The following is a 17,019-nucleotide window of genomic DNA, read 5'->3' on the forward strand; positions in this document are numbered from 1 at the left end:
TGGGTCTGACACGGACTCTGAATGACAAAATTATGACCGTTTTAGTGAACTTCCGTCCTTTCTATGGCAATCCTTGAAAGTACTTCATTTTCTCGTGCGCTATTTGCCTGATTGCCCCAAAATTTCTTGTCCTCTATAGAGGAGATATCATTTCCACATATATATTGACCGATGCCAGGAATGCCCTTTTGTTCTTGGCTTTCACGCGCATGAGTTACAGCATGCAATCTGGCGAAAACAAGGAGAATAAGGCATATAGCCGCTGGATTTTCTTCAATTTAAGGCCAAATGAGATTGCCGGGATCATAGACCATCTGTAGAAAGGTACGTTTGTCTCTACCAGGGGGGCTAATGTCTATAAGCAACATAATCTCTCGAATTCCCTTCAAAAGGAAGTGCCAATGGGTTCAGAAACTTGTCTGAAAAACAGCGACGCATGATGTTCTTCGACTTTCAGGGCCAAAAAGTCCTGCTTAAGGCTGAATTTGAGGGTAGTCCGGGCCTCCTTGCGGAAGCATGGAGTACTTATTGGAGTCGCGCGCTCGCCGCGAGCAGTTTCAATACTTATGGGTCCGACACGGACTCCGAATGAAAAAATTATGACCGTTTTAGTGAACATCTGTCCATTCTATGGCAGTCCTTGAAAGTACTTCATTTTCTCGTGCGCTTTTTGCCTGATTGCCCCAAAATTTCTTGTCCTCTATAGAGGATATATCGTTTCCACATATATAATGACCAATGCGAGGAATGCCCTTTTGTTCTTGGCTTTCATGCGCATGAGTTACAGCATGCCATCCGGCGAAAACAAGGAGAATAAGGCATATAGCCGCTGGATTTTCTTCAATTTACGGCCAAATGAGATAGCTCGGATCATAGAGCATCTGTAGAAAGGTACGTTTGTCCCTACCAGGGGGACTAATGTCTATAAGCAACATAATTCTCGAATTTCTTTCAAAAGGAAGTGCCAATGGGTTCAGAAACTTGTCTGAAAAATAGCGACGAATGATGTTCTTTGACTTTCAGTGCCAAAAAGTCCTGCTTAAGGCTGAATTTGAGGGTACTCCTGGCCTCTTGGCTCAAGCGGGGAATATTTTTTGGATTCACGCACTCGCCGCGAGCAGTTTGAGTACTTATGGGTCCGACACGGACTCCAAATGACAAAATTATGACCGTTTAGTGAACATCTGTCCTTTCTATGGCAATCCTTGAAAGTACTTCATTTTCTCGTGCGCTTTTTGCCTGATTTCCCCAAAATTTCTTGTCTTCTATAGAGGAGATATCGTTTCCACATATAGATTGACCGATGCCAGGAATACCCTTTTGTTCTTGGCTTTCACGCACATGAGTTACAACATGCCATCCGGCGAAAACAAGGAGAATAAGGCATATAGCCGCTAGATTTTCTTCAATTTACGGCCAAATGAAGTTGCCCGGATCATAGAGCATCTGCAGAAAGGTGCGTTTGTCCCTACCAGGGGGGCTAATGTCTATAAGCAACATAATCTCTCGAATACCCTTCAAAAGGAAGTGCCAATGGGTTCAGAAACTTGTCTGAAAAACAGCGACGATGATGTTCTATGACTTTCAAGGCCAAAAAGTCCTGCTTAAGGCTGAATTTGAGGGTACTCCGGGCCTCCTGGCTCAAGCGGGAGTATTTTTTGGATTCGCGCGCTCGCCACGAGCAGTTTGAGTACTTATGGGTCCGACACGGACTCTGAATGACAAAATTATGACCGTTTTAGTGAACTTCCGTCCTTTCTATGGCAATCCTTGAAAGTACTTCATTTTCTCGTGCGCTATTTGCCTGATTGCCCCAAAATTTCTTGTCCTCTATAGAGGAGATATCATTTCCACATATATATTGACCGATGCCAGGAATGCCCTTTTGTTCTTGCCTTTCACGCGCATGAGTTACAGCATGCAATCTGGCGAAAACAAGGAGAATAAGGCATATAGCCTCTGGATTTTCTTCAATTTAAGGCCAAATGAGATTGCCGGGATCATAGACCATCTGTAGAAAGGTACGTTTGTCTCTACCAGGGGGGCTAATGTCTATAAGCAACATAATCTCTCGAATTCCCTTCAAAAGGAAGTGCCAATGGGTTCAGAAACTTGTCTGAAAAACAGCGACGCATGATGTTCTTCGACTTTCAGGGCCAAAAAGTCCTGCTTAAGGCTGAATTTGAGGGTAGTCCGGGCCTCCTTGCGGAAGCATGGAGTACTTATTGGAGTCGCGCGCTCGCCGCGAGCAGTTTCAATACTTATGGGTCCGACACGGACTCCGAATGAAAAAATTATGACCGTTTTAGTGAACATCTGTCCATTCTATGGCAGTCCTTGAAACTACTTCATTTTCTCGTGCGGTTTTTGCCTGATTGCCCCAAAATTTCTTGTCCTCTATAGAGGAGATATCGTTTCCACATATATAATGACCAATGCGAGGAATGCCCTTTTGTTCTTGTCTTTCATGCGCATGAGTTACAGCATGCCATCCGGCGAAAACAAGGAGAATAAGGCATATAGCCGCTGGATTTTCTTCAATTTACGGCCAAATGAGATTGCCCGGATCATAGAGCATCTGCAGAAAGGTACGTTTGTCCCTACCAGGGGGACTAATGTCTATAAGCAACATAATTCTCGAATTTCTTTCAAAAGGAAGTGCCAATGGGTTCAGAAACTTGTCTGAAAAATAGCGACGAATGATGTTCTTTGACTTTCAGTGCCAAAAAGTCCTGCTTAAGGCTGAATTTGAGGGTACTCCTGGCCTCTTGGCTCAAGCGGGGAATATTTTTTGGATTCACGCACTCGCCGCGAGCAGTTTGAGTACTTATGGGTCCGACACGGACTCCAAATGACAAAATTATGACCGTTTAGTGAACATCTGTCCTTTCTATGGCAATCCTTGAAAGTACTTCATTTTCTCGTGCGCTTTTTGCCTGATTTCCCCAAAATTTCTTGCCTTCTATAGAGGAGATATCGTTTCCACATATATATTGACCGATGCCAGGAATGCCCTTTTGTTCTTGGCTTTCACGCACATGAGTTACAACATGCCATCCGGCGAAAACAAGGAGAATAAGGCATATAGCCGCTGGATTTTCTTCAATTTACGGCCAAATGAAGTTGCCCGGATCATAGAGCATCTGCAGAAAGGTGCGTTTGTCCCTACCAGGGGGGCTAATGTCTATAAGCAACATAATCTCTCGAATTCCCTTCAAAAGGAAGTGCCAATGGGTTCAGAAACTTGTCTGAAAAACAGCGACGATGATGTTCTATGACTTTCAAGGCCAAAAAGTCCTGCTTAAGGCTGAATTTGAGGGTACTCCGGGCCTCCTGGCTCAAGCGGGAGTATTTTTTGGATTCGCGCGCTCGCCACGAGCAGTTTGAGTACTTATGGGTCCGACACGGACTCTGAATGACAAAATTATGACCGTTTTAGTGAACTTCCGTCCTTTCTATGGCAATCCTTGAAAGTACTTCATTTTCTCGTGCGCTATTTGCCTGATTGCCCCAAAATTTCTTGTCCTCTATAGAGGAGATATCATTTCCACATATATATTGACCGATGCCAGGAATGCCCTTTTGTTCTTGGCTTTCACGCGCATGAGTTACAGCATGCAATCTGGCGAAAACAAGGAGAATAAGGCATATAGCCGCTGGATTTTCTTCAATTTAAGGCCAAATGAGATTGCCGGGATCATAGACCATCTGTAGAAAGGTACGTTTGTCTTTACCAGGGGGGCTAATGTCTATAAGCAACATAATCTCTCGAATTCCCTTCAAAAGGAAGTGCCAATGGGTTCAGAAACTTGTCTGAAAAACAGCGACGCATGATGTTCTTCGACTTTCAGGGCCAAAAAGTCCTGCTTAAGGCTGAATTTGAGGGTAGTCCGGGCCTCCTTGCGGAAGCATGGAGTACTTATTGGAGTCGCGCGCTCGCCGCGAGCAGTTTCAATACTTATGGGTCCGACACGGACTCCGAATGAAAAAATTATGACCGTTTTAGTGAACATCTGTCCATTCTATGGCAGTCCTTGAAACTACTTCATTTTCTCGTGCGGTTTTTGCCTGATTGCCCCAAAATTTCTTGTCCTCTATAGAGGAGATATCGTTTCCACATATATAATGACCAATGCGAGGAATGCCCTTTTTTTCTTGTCTTTCATGCGCATGAGTTACAGCATGCCATCCGGTGAAAACAAGGAGAATAAGGCATATAGCCGCTGGATTTTCTTCAATTTACGGCCAAATGAGATTGCCCGGATCATAGAGCATCTGCAGAAAGGTACGTTTGTCCCTACCAGGGGGACTAATGTCTATAAGCAACATAATTCTCGAATTTCTTTCAAAAGGAAGTGCCAATGGGTTCAGAAACTTGTCTGAAAAATAGCGACGAATGATGTTCTTTGACTTTCAGTGCCAAAAAGTCCTGCTTAAGGCTGAATTTGAGGGTACTCCTGGCCTCTTGGCTCAAGCGGGGAATATTTTTTGGATTCACGCACTCGCCGCGAGCAGTTTGAGTACTTATGGGTCCGACACGGACTCCAAATGACAAAATTATGACCGTTTAGTGAACATCTGTCCTTTCTATGGCAATCCTTGAAAGTACTTCATTTTCTCGTGCGCTTTTTGCCTGATTTCCCCAAAATTTCTTGTCTTCCATAGAGGAGATATCGTTTCCACATATATATTGACCGATGCCAGGAATGCCCTTTTGTTCTTGGCTTTCACGCACATGAGTTACAACATGACATCCGGCAAAAACAAGGAGAATAAGGCATATAGCCGCTGGATTTTCTTCAATTTACGGCCAAATGAAGTTGCCCGGATCATAGAGCATCTGCAGAAAGGTGCGTTTGTCCCTACCAGGGGGGCTAATGTCTATAAGCAACATAATCTCTCAAATTCCCTTCAAAAGGAAGTGCCAATGGGTTCAGAAACTTGTCTGAAAAACAGCGACGATGATGTTCTATGACTTTCAAGGCCAAAAAGTCCTGCTTAAGGCTGAATTTGAGGGTACTCCGGGCCTCCTGGCTCAAGCGGGAGTATTTTTTGGATTCGCGCGCTCGCCACGAGCAGTTTGAGTACTTATGGGTCCGACACGGACTCTGAATGACAAAATTATGACCGTTTTAGTGAACTTCCGTCCTTTCTATGGCAATCCTTGAAAGTACTTCATTTTCTCGTGCGCTATTTGCCTGATTGCCCCAAAATTTCTTGTCCTCTATAGAGGAGATATCATTTCCACATATATATTGACCGATGCCAGGAATGCCCTTTTGTTCTTGGCTTTCACGCGCATGAGTTACAGCATGCAATCTGGCGAAAACAAGGAGAATAAGGCATATAGCCGCTGGATTTTCTTCAATTTAAGGCCAAATGAGATTGCCGGGATCATAGACCATCTGTAGAAAGGTACGTTTGTCTCTACCAGGGGGGCTAATGTCTATAAGCAACATAATCTCTCGAATTCCCTTCAAAAGGAAGTGCCAATGGGTTCAGAAACTTGTCTGAAAAACAGCGACGCATGATGTTCTTCGACTTTCAGGGCCAAAAAGTCCTGCTTAAGGCTGAATTTGAGGGTAGTCCGGGCCTCCTTGCGGAAGCATGGAGTACTTATTGGAGTCGCGCGCTCGCCGCGAGCAGTTTCAATACTTATGGGTCCGACACGGACTCCGAATGAAAAAATTATGACCGTTTTAGTGAACATCTGTCCATTCTATGGTAGTCCTTGAAACTACTTCATTTTCTCGTGCGGTTTTTGCCTGATTGCCCCAAAATTTCTTGTCCTCTATAGAGGAGATATCGTTTCCACATATATAATGACCAATGCGAGGAATGCCCTTTTGTTCTTGTCTTTCATGCGCATGAGTTACAGCATGCCATCCGGTGAAAACAAGGAGAATAAGGCATATAGCCGCTGGATTTTCTTCAATTTACGGCCAAATGAGATTGCCCGGATCATAGAGCATCTGCAGAAAGGTACGTTTGTCCCTACCAGGGGGACTAATGTCTATAAGCAACATAATCTCTCGAATTTCTTTCAAAAGGAAGTGCCAATGGGTTCAGAAACTTGTCTGAAAAATAGCGACGAATGATGTTCTTTGACTTTCAGTGCCAAAAAGTCCTGCTTAACGCTGAATTTGAGGGTACTCCTGGCCTCTTGGCTCAAGCGGGAAATATTTTTTGGATTCACGCACTCACCGCGAGCAGTTTGAGTACTTATGGGTCCGACACGGACTCCAAATGACAAAATTATGACCGTTTAGTGAACATCTGTCCTTTCTATGGCAATCCTTGAAAGTACTTCATTTTCTCGTGCGCTTTTTGCCTGATTTCCCCAAAATTTCTTGTCTTCTATAGAGGAGATATCGTTTCCACATATATATTGACCGATGCCAGGAATGCCCTTTTGTTCTTGGCTTTCACGCGCATGAGTTACAACATGTCATCCGGCGAAAACAAGGAGAATAAGGCATATAGCCTCTGTATTTTCTTAAATTTACGGCCAAATGAAATTGCCCGGATCATATAGCATCTGCAGAAAGGTGCGTTTGTCCCTACCAGGGGGCCTAATGTCTATAAGCAACATAATCTCTCGAATTCCCTTCAAAAGGAAGTGCCAATGGGTTCAGAAACTTGTCTGAAAAACAGCGACGATGATGTTCTATGACTTTCAAGGCCAAAAAGTCCTGCTTAAGGCTGAATTTGATGGTACTCCGGGCCTCCTGGCTCAAGAGGGAGTATTTTTTGGATTCGCGCGCTCGCCACGAGCAGTTTGAGTACTTATGGGTCCGACACGGACTCTGAATGACAAAATTATGACCGTTTTAGTGAACTTCCGTCCTTTCTATGGCAATTCTTGAAAGTACTATATTTTCTCGTGCGCTATTTGCCTGATTGCCCAAAAATTGCTTGTCCTCTATAGAGGAGATATCATTTCCACATATATATTGACCGATGCTAGGAATGCCCTTTTGTTCTTGGCTTTCACGCGCATGAGTTACAGCATGCAATCCGGCGAAAAAAAGGAGAATAAGGCATATAGCCGCTGTATTTTCTTCAATTTACGGCCAAATGTGATGAGGACATGACTACCTTGGATAAGACCAAAAATATTGCATACATGCATATTTGTCAGGTGTATGGGACATTTGTACAATCCACATATGAAGATAAAGGAAAAGGAGAAGTTTAGGTGCTGTTCAAAAAGTCCTCTCACGTCACTTTTGGGTCAAGAGAAGATAGAGTCCAAGTCTCTCACGTTCTGGATTCAGATTCGGACTGCACAGACATACCTGACTCAAAACGCCAACAACTTTTTCATACGGACTCCGGATTGGGTGATTCTTTTTTTGTTGGAAAGTAGATTTCATGCTCTTTCCAACCCAATTGGAATCACCTTAAAATCCTTCCGGAGCATTGAGTTATGGCCGAAACAATCTGATGCTGCACCAGAATCCGAGTCAAACTACAAGTCCAAAGGTGTTACGTCACCTCCACTTGGGCCCATTGGCCTTGTACGACCTAGGGTTAGTTTTAGGCTGCCTTGGGACGTCCTCCCACCTCCTTGGCCGCCACCCCTTGCTCCTATATAAGTAGATCCATCTAGTAGCTTTTCTCTTGGGATTTGTTTAGTTAAAAGTTAGCCATTGCAACTTCGTGTACTTCGTTTGTGTACAATGACCAGACCAAGACCGCTTACGGATCCCTATCTTTATCAAAACTTCATATATACTCGCAACATTCAGATTGCTTTTATCATATTCTTGCTTGTTCTTCGATTGCTTGCAGGAATAGACCTTCGTGGTCAAGTTGACCGTGCTTTTGGCGTGGTCAATAACCTCAGGAGATTGGTTTAGCGATTGCTAAGGCGCAACGTCGTGCACGTTTGTAGTCAGATCGTCAAAGTCGCCTCCACCAAATCGATAGTTATCATCTCATCGAAAGATTGGGACACCCCGCTTCTATCAAGTGGTATCAGTTTTCAGGTTGCTCGGTGAGAATTTCCAATTTTCCTAGATTAGATTTATTTTCTTACCTATTGTCCAAGAAAAATCCACAAAACAAGTTAGATCTATTCATCCTTTGTCCAAACCAATCTGAGCCTTTGCAATTTTCTTTTCATTGTATGCATTATTGAATTATCGGTTGCATCGTCGTGTCGACTTGCTGGTCTTAGTGTCTAGTTCGTTTAGAGTTTCGAGTTCTTTTCACATTAGTCACGCCGCCGCTGCATCGTTAGCCCTTCCGTTGTTCACCATCCATCCATCAGTTTCCACCACGTGCTACCCACCGTTCATTGTCATAATCATAGTTGAGATCATTCACATCTTCGCTTGATCCAATCTGCATCTTATCTAGTTTGTTTGGAACGAGAGAGAGAAAAAAAAAGGAGAAAAAAAAGAGAAAAAAAAGTAAAAAAAATTCGGAGAAAATAAAGGAAAAAAATGTGAGGAAAAAAAAGAGAGAAAAAAAAACAAAATTCGGATCTATCTAGACTCAATCTCGTAGTTGAATTTGGATTGGAATCTGTTTTGTGCACTGTTTAGTAAAACAGGCATAACTTCCTCATACGAAGTCCGTTTTGGCTCCACAAGTACTTAAATTAAAGCTAGCGACTAGACGCATCTGAATAGTTACAAAAGCTAGTTCAATATTTGGCGCCTCAAAATCAGCTTCTAAATAGGTCTTTTTGCCCTTCAAAGTTCGCGCATACAGTTTGTTCCAGTTTTTCAGGCCAGTTTTAAAATTCTTTGACTCCTCATATCAATTCAGAATTGAGTGATTCTTTTTGCATTGGAAAGCTTGAGTTAGTAGCAAACTTTTCAAGAGGAAAGTTGGAGAGAGAGTTGTTATATATCCTACTTGGCAGTTGTTATTCATCATTATCTTTACTGCCGTTGTGATTTTCACTTATATCTTACTGTCCAGAGCTACTTATCCTTCATTGATGCTAGTTGTGCTATGCCGTGACCTCATTAGTGTTCTAGGCTCGCGTCTCTAGTCCAGTCTAGCCTAGGACCAGCACAGTACCATCGTTGAGCGTTTATTCAACATTGCATCTTTGAATTGATTATTGCTAATCTTTTGCTACCATATATAGCCAACCCAGCTCCACATATTTCTACACCGTGTATACGTATATTCCCCTGGCAATTGCTTTACACAATCTTCGGAGTTATTTGACACCGCTGGTTGCCTGTCACCACCTGTCGCATGGTAAGAACTTGTAAGATATTGATATTTGCTTTACTGTGAGCACATTACAACCACATCCTAGTTGTTCATAGGAACATTATTCTTGAATTTTGTTTCTTGTTTCTACTAATCATGACAGGTTCCGGAGAAAGAAGTTCTTGGACGACGAACACATCTGCACCATCACGAGAGTTGGGAAAACACACACAAGCACATGGCCAGGTTATCTCTTTACCATCATTTGAGGGTAGATTTAATCCTGCTATTTACCTAGCTTGGGAGCTTGAAGTAGAACAAATTTTTAGTTACCATGACTATTCTGAACTTGAGCAAGTACGAGCTGCCACTAGAGCATTTACTGGTTTTGCTTCTGTTTGGTGGAGTGTGCATTGTAAGAAAAACATTGATAACCAACCCACAACTTGGAAAGATTTGAAACATGTAATGAGACAACAATTTTTCCCTCCTTACTATCGTCATGAATTGCTTCGCAAATTTGAACAATTTAAACAAGGCAATAACACTGTTCATGCTTACTACCAAGAGTTCAAATCTTATATGCATCATTGTGACATAGAAGAATCCGAAGATGATACAATGAATAGATTTTCTGGTGGTTTAAACCATGATATTCAGGCAAAATTTAGGTATATTCCTCGTTGCATTACTGGTATGTATGTTCGTGCTTGTACCTTTGAGAGACAGTTACAGGAGGATGCATTGGGTGACTACAACAACTACTATTCCAATTCATGCTCACTGCCATCGGTTGATTCCTCCACCGTTGCACCTACTAGAGCAGCCACACCTCAGATTGTGAGTGCGACATCATCTCAAGTGTATGGTACATCGTCATTGTCCATACCGACATCAGCTACGTCTTTGCGACAAGATAACAGTAAAGGTATTGATGATATAACTTCACATGAGAATGATGCATCACTAATTAACTTAAATACATCATGTGTTGAGTTACCTGTTGATTTGAGCACGCCACCTATTTTAGAGAATCATGTTACTATCATGAATGCATCATGTGATCAAACAACTGAAATACCAACAATTTTGAGTGCACCCATTGAATTAACTATTGATGCAAAAGAACCAATGTTTAATCATTTTGATATGACCTCTAATCTTGGTGATGATTCTGTGTCCAATGACTTACTGCATGTTTGCTTATTTAAGCATGTTGTAGCATGTAAATTTGATGCAAGTAAGGTTTATTCACCAATGTTGAGATGGTTTAATGATGAATATTGTCAATCTTTTGATATGAATAAGAGCTTCACTTATATGTGCAAACTGAGTTGCAATATTTTCATGCCTTCTACTTATGATAATATTTTGGCTTTATATTTTATGATCTATGAAAGTTACTCATGCATACATGTGTCATATGTGCAAAAATCAAGGGAAGTAAAAATGGATGACATATACATATACAACATGTACACCTTGTCTCTTTTGTTAGCCACATTTCAGATTAAGCAACGCCGAAGACGGCTTTGTTTTCAAGAAGGGGAGGATGATGAGGACATGACTACCTTGGATAAGACCAAAAATATTGCATACATGCATATTTGTCAGGTGTATGGGACATTTGTACAATCCACATATGAACATAAAGGAAAAGGAGAAATTTAGGTGTTGTTCAAAAAGTCCTCTCACGTCACTTTTGGGTCAAGAGAAGATAGAGTGCAAGTCTCTCACGTTCTGGATTCAGATTCGGACTGCACAGACATACCTGACTCAAAACGCCAACAACTTTTTCATACGGACTCCGAATTGGGTGATTCTTTTTTTGTTGGAAAGTAGATTTCATGCTCTTTCCAACCCAATTGGAATCACCTTAAAATCCGTCCGGAGCATTGAGTTATGGACGAAACAATCTGACGCTGCACCAGAATCCGAGTCAAACTACAAGTCCAAAGGTGTTACGTCACCTCCACTTGGGCCCATTGGCCTTGTACGACCTAGGGTTAGTTTTAGGCTGCCTTGGGACGTCCTCCCACCTCATTGGCCTCCACCCCTTGCTCCTATATAAGTAGATCCATCTAGTAGCTTTTCTCTTCGGATTTGTTTAGTTAAAAGTTAGCCATTGCAACTTCGTGTACTTCGTTTGTGTCCAACGACCAGACCAAGACCGCTTACGGATCCCTATCTTTATCAAAACTTCATATATACTCGCAATATTCAGATTGCTTTTATCATATTCTTGCTTGTTCTTCGATTGCTTGCAGGAATAGACCTTCGTGGTCAGGTTGACCGTGCTTCTGGCGTGGTCAATAACCTCAGGAGATTGATTTAGCGATTGCTAAGGCAAAACGTCGTGCACGTTTATAGTCGGATCGTCAAAATTGTCTCCACCAAATCGATAGTTATCATTGTCGTGGTTCTAAGCCTGACAGTAGAGTGGGGGGTAGGTATGGAGAGGCAAGGTCCTAGCTATGGAGAGGTTGTAAGCACAAAGGATGTACGAGTTCAGGCCCTTCTCGGAAGAAGTAACAGCCCTACGTCTCGGAGCCCGGAGGCGGTCGAGTGGATTATGAATGTATGAATTACAAGGTGCCGAACCCCTCTGCCTGTGGAGGAGGGTGGCTTATATAGAGTGTGCCAGGACCCTAGCCAGCCCACGCAGGAAAGGGTTTAAGGTGAGTTAAGTCTGGGGCGTTACTGGTAACGCCCCACATAAAGTGCCTTTACTATCATAAAGTCTACTTGATTACAGGCCGTTGCAGTGCAGAGTGCCTCTTGACCTCCTGGTGGTCGAGTGAGTCTTCGTGGTCGAGTCCTTCAGGCCAGTCGAGTGAATCCTCGTTGGTCGACTGGAAGGCGACCTCTTCTAAGGATGTCCTAGGGTAAGTTACTTGGATCAGGTCCATGATCCTACCCTAGGTACACAACCCCATCATTAGCCCCCGAATGGATTGAGGCTTCGAGTGAAGAAGGAGTTGATGTCGTTTCCGATTGACCTTTGCGCTCTAGTTGTGCGCTGTTCTGGACCAAAGAATCTCTTCGTTGACAGGGAGCAATTTGCCTTCAGTCGACTCGATCCATTCTGTTTTTGCGTCGAGTGATCTTTCGGGCTTCGACGATCTCCGAGCGACGGATCGCCGGAAACACCGCGTCTGACAGACTGATTTGTTGCTCGCGGATTCCGCGAGATGCGAAATTTGGGGGCGCGCGCGAAGCGGGGCGGACCGCGGCGTTCGGATGGGACGGGGCATAGACGCCTCGATCTCCGCGCCGCCTTTTTCGCCACGTATCCAGCCTACATAACTGCTCTCAGATATGATTAGATCGACCGGGCCCACATGTCAGCCACTCGGAAGGGACCTTATAAATGCGCCCGGCGAGGATTTCTGTGCTGCGCCCCAGCATTCTCCCTCTCTCTCTGCTTCCTTCTTCCCAGCTCAGCGTGCTCGCTCTCACCCCCGCACCACTTCCCTTCACGCATCTCTCCGGCGACCATGGCCAAGGAGAAGACGGCGGCGCTGGAGCGCGCCAAGAAGGCGTCGGCGTCGGAGAAGGCGAAGGGGAGATCCACCAGCCGCGGAGGGTCCTCGTCCAGATCCCGCCTGCCGAAGGGCTGGGTCCAAGGAGACTGGATCCAGTCGACCATCACAGAGAAGGACCTCCTCGACATGGCCAACGAGGGCTTGATCCCTCACGGAGCTGCGAGGTTGCCGGGGAAGGAGTGGCAGCCACAGCCAGAAGAGGGTGAGTGTGTGCTTTTGGCCACTCATGTTGATCGTGGGTTTTCCTTGCCGCCAAGTATTTTCTTCCGTGGCTTCTTGAATTTCTTTAGAGCGCAGCTTCACCACTTTACCCCAAACTCCATTGCCTATCTTGCCGCGTTCGTGTCCATGTGTGAGGGTTTCTTGGGCTGTCGACCGCACTGGGGTTTGTTCAAACATATATTCACGTGTCGATCTCAGACCGTGAAGAAGGCGAGCCCAGGTGATGAGAGAACCCGAGTCGTCCAAATGTGCGGAGGCCTGGGGATTCAGGTGAGGAATAAGAGCACCTTCCCGCCCATGACCTTTCCCGAGTCCGTCAGAGGCTGGCAGTCGACTTGGTTCTACTGCCAGGTCCAGTCGACGCCAGGGCAGTCGAGTGGACTCCCTCCGTTCACCATGAACCGAGTGAGCAAGCCTTCCCCTCTGAAGCTGATTCCGGAGGAGAAAGCTGACGTGAAGATGTTGATGGAGCGCGTGGTGCAGTTGGTTCGGGAGGGAGTGACGGGCATGGACCTCCTGGAGGTTTTCCTCAGGCGTCGCATCCAGCCTCTCCAGTTCCGGAGCCATTGCATGTGGTTGTACTGTGGGACCGAAGACGAGACTAGAGTCCATCCAGAAGCAGTCGACGATGTCACTCTGGAAAGATGGATGGTAGTCGTCACCGGAAACAAGGACAACCCACGCGGAGCCAGAAGGATTCCTCCACTCGACCACAACAGCGATCCAGATAAGGTACACTTGCCCTGCTCTCCACTGCATTCTTGTCACATTCATCTCTGTTTACTCTGCCGACTGGTCGACTGATCATTGTCTTGATATCTGCTAGGCCCTCACCGAGCTGTACTCGATGCCCAATGGGGCACAAACTCCGACTGAGGAGGGTGAGGCGAGTGGGGGCGAGAGCCAGGACAAGGAGGAATGGGACTCGGACGTTGCAGGGGACGACGACGACGATGATGATGACGACGGCGATGATGATGACGCTGAAGACGAGGAGGAAGAGGAGGAGGTCATGCCACCGCGCTCGGAAAGGCGGTCGAAGCTCGTCCACGACCCTTCGACTGAACGTGGCAAGGGGGTTGCGACGCAGTCGACCAAGCGCCCTAGGACCACTTCTCCAGCGCCGACTGAAAAGGCGCCGAAGCAGCCTAGGGGGGCTCCGCCAAAGCCGACCAAGCTCCTGCCGAAGATGAAGGTGTCCATCCCCACCATATCAGGGTAATTGTGCTGCTCATATTTTCTTATTCTGTGCGAACTTTATCTCTGGTCGACGCTGAAGTTAGTCGACTGATCCTTTGGAGTTGCAGTGCTGCTACTTCTGAGACCTCGGCCCGGGCTGATGACCACGAGATGGAGGATGCAGCAACTTCGAATCCGGGTACTGTGTTCTTAACACCGTTCTTAGTCGACTGACTCGCGATCTCTGATCCTGATCCTTCTCCGCAGCTCCACCCAACACTGTTATCAATCTCCCTGACGACGACGAGGATGAAGAACCACTGACACGCAGGAGGAGTCGGAAAGCGTCCGCCAGTAAGGTACCTCAGGATGTGACGGCGCCTGAGATTCTGACTGTGGAGGAAGGGAACACCACTCGACACACGGTGTCCTTCGCAAATCCACTGACGAGTGCTCAGCAGCCCTCCCTCTTTACGACGCACCACGTCCCAGAGGACCAAGCTGGCGCAGCGAAGGAGGCAATACGCCAGGCGGGACTCATGATGGAGCAGCTGAAGACCATCCGGGACGCGAGCCAGGCAGCTTATGACGCCAGTTCTGCCCTCCAAAGCAATGTCCAGGTCAGTCGACTGCTGTTTGTTCTGTTGGATATGCTACCAAAAACTTTTCTTTTCCGGAATTTATATTAGTCACCCACTGGGTGTGTCGAATAAACTCCGTGTTAGCGGGGGCACGCTGAGTGCACCCGCTGGGTGTAGTCCCCAAGGCTAAGGTCGACTGCTGGCAGTCGGCCTTAGGCTTTATGATGTCAATCTTTCTGTCAGTCGACTGGTCGACTGGATTTCACAAACCGGTGGGGGCACGCTGAGTGCACCCACTGGGTGTAGTCCCCAAGGCTAAGGTCGACTGCTGGCAGTCGGCCTTAGGCTTTATAATGTCAATCTTTCTGTCAGTCGACTGGTCGACTGGATTTCACAAACCGGTGGGGGCACGCTGAGTGCACCCACTGGGTGTAGTCCCCGAGACTGTGGTCGACTGCTTGCAGTTGATCACAGTCTTAGAGAATGCATCTCGCACACTTTTTTTTTGAGGTCGACTGGTCGACTTTGTCTTCAACAGGATTAGTGGGGGCATGCTGAGTGCACCCACTGGGTGTAGTCCCCGAGACTACGGTCGAATGCTTGTATTCGGCTGTAGTCTTAGAAACGTGTGTTTTTCCCTTTTTCACTCGGAAGTGAATTATATTTGACATTTAGTCGATTGGTTCTTCGCAGAACTCTTGTGATCTTGTGGCTCGCTACTCAGAGCTGGAACACAAGCATACTCAAGTCGAGCTGAGCTTGAAGCTAGTTCAGGAGAAGCTGACAAAGGCAAAGGAGGAGACCGAAGGTATGTTTGGTGAGACCCTGACGACTGCTTTTCCCCTTGCTTGTTTCAAAATCTGACCTTGCTGTAACTTGTAGGTAAGGTAAGGGAGGCCCAGCAGAAGAAAGACCTTGAGCTAGCTGAGAAGATCAAGCTTGCCGACGAGAAGTTAGCTTCAGTCACCAAGCTTGAACAAGACAATACCAATCTGAAAGCTGCTCTTGGGATTGCCAACAAGGAGGTCAGTCGACTGAAAACTGATAAAGCTGCACTGACCGACCAAGTCAGCAAATTGACTGGGAAGAAAACTGATCTGGAGGCCTTCCTGAGTGGACTTGCCAAGAAGCTGTTTCTTATGCTTGAAGGTAAACCTCTATGCTTGGCAGACATTTCCAATTGTGGTTTTTCCATTCGACCATCCTCTTGACTTAGTGACCACCCTTGCAGAATTTTGTCAAAACTTTGAAGAAGAAACCAGCCGACTGGAGCCAAACCTTGACCCCGGCAATTCTCCGGTGAACGACGAAGTTGCCATGGAAGTTTTCCGACTGGAGTCCCGTGTTGCAGCTGTCGTGGACTATCTCGCAAAGCTGAAGGCCGCCACATCGCGCATCGACTCGACGCTCTGGCCTGAGGAGACACTTCAGAATGACCTTGAGTCGCTGATGGCCCGCTTGAACACGATCCCTGGTCGAGTGCAGGAGTGGAAGAAGTCCTCGGCTCGGTGTGGTGCAGATGTCGCTCTGTGTCTGGCCCGAGTCCACTGCAAAGATGCACGAGAGGAGAAGCTGGCGGCCCTTCGGGTGGCCAATACCAAGAAGCACGACTTCAGGTCCTTTATGGAGACTTTCCTTGCAGCTGCCACTCGGATCGCCGACGGAATTGACCTTGATGAATTTGTTGCACCTTCCAGCCCTCCATAGGAGGGGTAAAAAACTTCTTCTGGCTCGACGCTTTAAATTTGCCTCGGTATGCCGAGTGGAATTGTAACCGACAAACCTTAACGGGCTTGACGCCTGAGCGCTTTCGGTTCCTTTAGATATCGATTCAAACTTGAATTTGGCGCTTGAATATGATTGCCTTCGGCTCGGAATGTCTTTTGCAGGTTCAAAGCAAGGTGCCTGTACTGCAATCGACTTATTCTTTAGTCCACTTAGGCGAGCACTGGGCTGCAGCTAAGCCCCCCGAGTGAGAGGGTTGCTCTCCACTCGGCAGGGTTTTTATACCTTAGGCGAGCACAAGGCTGCAGCTAAGCCTCCGAGTGAGAGGGTTGCTCTTCACTCGGTAGGATTTTTATAACTTAGGCGAGCACATGGCTGCAGCTAAGCCTCCGAGTGGGAGGGTTGCTCTTCACTCGGTAGGATTTTTACAACTTAGGCGAGTGCTTGGACTGCAGCTAAGCCCCCGAGTGAGAGGGTTGCTCTTCACTCGGTAGGATTTTTATAACTTAGGCGAGCACGAGGCTGCAGCTAAGCCTCCGAGTGGAAGGCTGGCTTACCACTCGGTAGGATTTTGATAACTTAGGCGGGCA

This window comes from Triticum aestivum, chromosome 1B (genome assembly GCF_018294505.1).
Source record: "Triticum aestivum cultivar Chinese Spring chromosome 1B, IWGSC CS RefSeq v2.1, whole genome shotgun sequence".
Classification (NCBI taxonomy): domain Eukaryota; kingdom Viridiplantae; phylum Streptophyta; class Magnoliopsida; order Poales; family Poaceae; genus Triticum; species Triticum aestivum.